Genomic DNA, 4,822 nt, shown 5'->3' on the forward strand with positions numbered 1-4,822 from the left:
GTGACAGAGCACCTGAGTCATAGGAATGGTATAGCGACTGAAGAAGATAATGACATGTTCCCCATTCTTCAAACATGACCACAAACATGCCTGTTAGTTCCCATGTGCCACTTCTGGATCCTAAACAATGAGTTATTGCAATTCCCTATGACACTGGACACTTTATTGTGGAACAATTTTCTGGCCTTGCCTCGCTTCCCAAGAAATCCTGACAACAGATCTTTATCACCTGAGGTGAACTGACCACACCTTTGGAACTCAAAAGACTTATGGATCTGTCAAGTGAGAATAATGATAATGTTATTCTGTTTCAAAGTTGTGAGACAGCGGACAAAGAAATCACTTAAAAATGTCTACAAATATATGGCATGACTTTCAAACAACTTTTATTGGAAGTATTTTTATCAAAATACTTCATGATGATGTTTCTTAAATCCTTACCATTTTGTTGTCAAAGAATTATCATATGTCTAGTACATAACCACTTTTTCTTCTATTTTCCATCTCAGAATACGTGCTATGGAAAGAACAGATAGAGAATATGTTGAAATCAAGCAATAATTTAAAAGTCTTAGGAACTATGCTTGGTTAGCACTGTTCACATTACAGAGAAACACTGAGCTCTCCCAGCCACACCATGATTAGCACTGAATAAGCTCCTTAAATATTTATACTAAACAGCTTCAGTAGGTCATAGGATAATTAAACATAAATTGCTCAATTATGAGAACATTCTAAAAGTTTTTTTTTGTTGTTGCTGCTGTTGCTGTTGTTTGAGACAGGGTCTCATGCAGTCCAAGCTGGCCTCAAACTCTCTCTGTAGGAGGATGACCTTGAACTCCTACTCTCTTGCCTCCAGTTCTCAAGCGCTGGGATTGTAGGCAAGTACCCCCATGCCTATTAATAAGATAAACAAATATACTCAAGATGCTTGTTTTTAGCAGAAATCTTTTTAACATCATGATGGTTCTCAAGCCTGAGTCCAGTAGGTACTGTCATGTCCCTATCTGCTTGGCACATATCTGCTCTGTGTATGTCTATTGTCTCTTAGAGCAACCTGAAGACTTTGTCTAACCAAGATACTCAAATTGCAAGTCAGGCAGCTGAAAGTGTTTCAGCAGAGTGGCTTCTAGTGGCCCTCAACCAGTAACAACGTGAGAGCAGATGAACAACCCATCATTTCTTTGTTGACTGAACTCCAGTGGTAGCTCATTATCATATCCTCTATTGCCTTTTGTCTTTTCCTTACTTTCCTACTCAGATTTCCTGGCATTGCCTCTCAAACAAAGGATTTACCACTGAAATACCAGTCTCAATGTCAGCTTCTGGAGGAATCTGAACTAAACTACCTGACCTGACCTGCAAAACCAAAGTCATTTCCTTTTGCCTTTTTGAGACAGGGTCTCCAGCTGACCTGGAACTCACTATGTAGATCAGGCTAGCCTCAATCTTATATAGCTTCACTTCCCTCTTCCTCCCCAATGCTGGTATTAAAGGTGTGCACCACCATGCCTGACTTCAAAGTCAATTTTTAATAAACCCTTGGAAAAATAAAAAAATAAGGACTAATATTTGGTAAACACTTTATGTAATTAAAAAGACTTTTTTTCTGGAAATTGTTTCTTTTCCTTTCTCATTTTTATCTTCTTGAAATGCCTTTTGCTTTTGTGAACTGTGGCAGGAAACGGTAAATACGAACAACAAAAGCACTGGAGAGCCGGCTCAGCTGTTAAGAGCACAGGCTGCTTTTGCAAAGAACCTGGTTGCAGTTTGCAGCACCCACATGACAGATAACCTTCTGTAATTCCAGTTCCAGGGGATCCGACACCCTCTTCTGGCCTCCAAAGGCATTACATGCATGGGTGCACTTACATGCAGACAAAACACTCATACACATAAAAAATTAACTAAAAAGAACAAATAACATTACATAAATTATATTAATTAGAAAAAAACTTGAAAAATAAAAAGTTGTGTCACTATAACAATGTTTAAGAAATTCAGAAGATGTAAATTAAGAAACATTTATTAATATCAGACTTCCATGTTTAGATTAACAAACTTATATTAAAATGTTCCCAAAGTACTTCAAGGTTGCTTGTTATTTTTTAATCTCAGCTCAAGACCCTACTTAATTATTTTACTGCAGTTATTTTAGACTATTAAAAGAGCACTGTGCCTTCAATGGATTTGGAAATGAAGGGATTTCAGGGAAACTTTTAGGTTGATCAAAGAATATAAACTGATCCACCTTGCTGGATTCCAGTGGTGAGAAGGCAAAGGCAGTTGGATTTTGGAAGGTGCTTTGGGTAGTATTAAAATGTTGCTCACATATACCAAGAATAGCAGTGTAACAATATAGGAAACATGGATTGGAATCCACCCACTCTGACACGCCCACTTTCCTTCTCTGAAACTATCCCACTTCCTTTCACTTTTACTTTTACCACGTAAAAGAGCCAAGGCACAGAAATGGTCTTGATCAGAGGAAAATAATAGGCAAAAAATACACAATCTAGAAATGATGGTGAAATCTTTTTGATCATGAAAAAGAAAGTATCTGCAAGATACAGAAAAATAGGACATAAAGATAAATATTTTTACCCTTTAATTTTTCAAAAGAGGGAGCATTTTGATCATAGTAGTTTAGGCTTAACTACAAACAAGTTAAATGTCAGGGGGCTCTTAATTTCCTTCACCGGTTATTTTATAACATAAGAGATCAAACTATTCTAACTTTTTAATGGTGTTTATAATTTTTTAGTCACTATGCCACATATTTGGGAGAGCTATTTACTCTTTAAGCAGTATTTCCTTTAACCTGTATCTCTTCAGTGTTATTTTTTTCAAAAAAGCTTTCTAATTAATTAGGAAATGTGTGCTGGGCAGTTTTACTGGAGGTCAGCAAATGTAGTGGGAATATAACAGCTAGAAGTAAAGATTTCTTCAAAACAGTTGGGTCAATGAAATCTTTTGATACTAGATAAATACAGGAAGCCACTGGTGTAACTGAAGATGCACTCAGGCAAGAACATAATTTGATATTCTAAACATAATTTTGAGAAATTTATTACCTCTCACTTAGTTGTCCCATCAGAAATTTCTTATATTTGCTTTAAACATCTTGAGGGTCTCTAGAATTATAGATTTATGAGAGAGTCCGAATTACCTTTCTATATGCTTGACTTACAGAAAATGCAAAATATTTTGGAATTAATTTCATTTATATTTGAGTTGGCACAACGAAACTAGAATAAACTTTATTGTCTTAAACTTTCAGTTTCTTTTCATAAAAGTCTCTGTCTAGTCTTTTTATTATTTAGTTTCATTAGACACTTTATTTCAACAGTTCATACAATTTTTGTAAAATCACAGAATGGATTATTTCACTAAAAAATAAAAGTTACTTGGAATGTTTCTCCTTCTTTTGTGTATTGTTCTGCTTTTCAGCATCTCTCTGTTTAATATTATCTTTGAATCCTTTAATTGCTTTCCTTTGCTAATTGATGTTACTTGTTTGTACCTAATACCAACTCCTGTGGAATCGCTGTAATGTCCCCTTCCTGACAAATCAGTTTTTTAAAATAAAAATTGTTCTTCAGTTTTTGACTCATGAATCTTCATAGGTATATTTATGTCAGGAAATTTAGAGACTTGAAAGAAAAAGAAGACAGAAGCAAAACACGAGACAGGAATTAGCTGACAAAAAGAGAACATGGGGCTGGAGAGATGGCTCAGCGGTTAAGGGCACTGGCTGCTCTTGCAGAGGACACAGGTTCTATTCCCACCACCCATATGGCTGCTAACAACCATCCATAACTCCAGTTCCAGGGGATCCGATGCCCTCTTCTGGCCTCGGTAGGCACTGGACAACACGGGTGCACCTACCTAAATGTAGGCAATATACCCATACACATAAAATAAAAATAATAAATAAAATAGTATAAAAAGAGAGAACACTATACTGTAAGTCAGAGAAGGGCAGAAGTTCAAAGTGAGTAGAAAAGGAAAATAAAAGAAGACAAAACCAAATGAAGTAGAAACATTAAACTCTTGGTAAAACTAAAAGGTCTGCAAACATAGAAGACAGAGATTAAGGAAGTACATAAGCAATAGCAACAGCAAACCGAGGTCTGCACAGTACTGTAAACAGGAATATATACATACAAAGAGACATCCTTGTTCCTTTCTGCTAGCTTGAAATTAATTCCCAGAGATGTGCAATGATGTAACCCAATTTTTATTTATTAATTTTTCTTAAATGGAGATGTGTTAAAAGCAGCGATTCACTGAGCAAGGTAGCATATGTCTTTAATCCCAGCACTCTGGAGGCAGAGGCAGGTGAATGTGTGTGAATTTGAGATCAGCCAAGGAAACAAAGTCAGATTCTATCTCAAAAAACAAACAAACAAACAAACAAGAACAAAAACAAAAGCTATGCAGGTCAAGGATATTTAGAACTGACCTGGGGAGGAAAGACAGTAAATTGTATCTGCAGTGAGTTTTCTAGTTACATAAATCCAAAAGTAACTAGGAAACAATAGAACTCAGTATGTTAATAGGTATTAGGTTGTATTAAATATTGACCCTTAAGCGAGGAAGAGTTTTCAGAAAAGAAGGTAATTTTTGTGAGTGTGGACCTTCAGGCAGAAGGCATTTCAGCACTCAGTGATAGGTAATAAGCAAGGGGTAGTGATAGATAACCTGTCAGTTCAAGGGCCAGCTTTCTAATTCTGAAGACTGTTATGGGGCTGAGAGATTTTGAGGACTGGGATGCTAACACATTATAGGTCCTTAATCTCTAAGGGAACATTTCATGAGG

Source organism: Nannospalax galili, unplaced genomic scaffold (assembly GCF_000622305.1).
Source record: "Nannospalax galili isolate Female #2095 unplaced genomic scaffold, S.galili_v1.0 scaffold918, whole genome shotgun sequence".
In the NCBI taxonomy this organism is placed as follows: Eukaryota; Metazoa; Chordata; class Mammalia; order Rodentia; family Spalacidae; genus Nannospalax; species Nannospalax galili.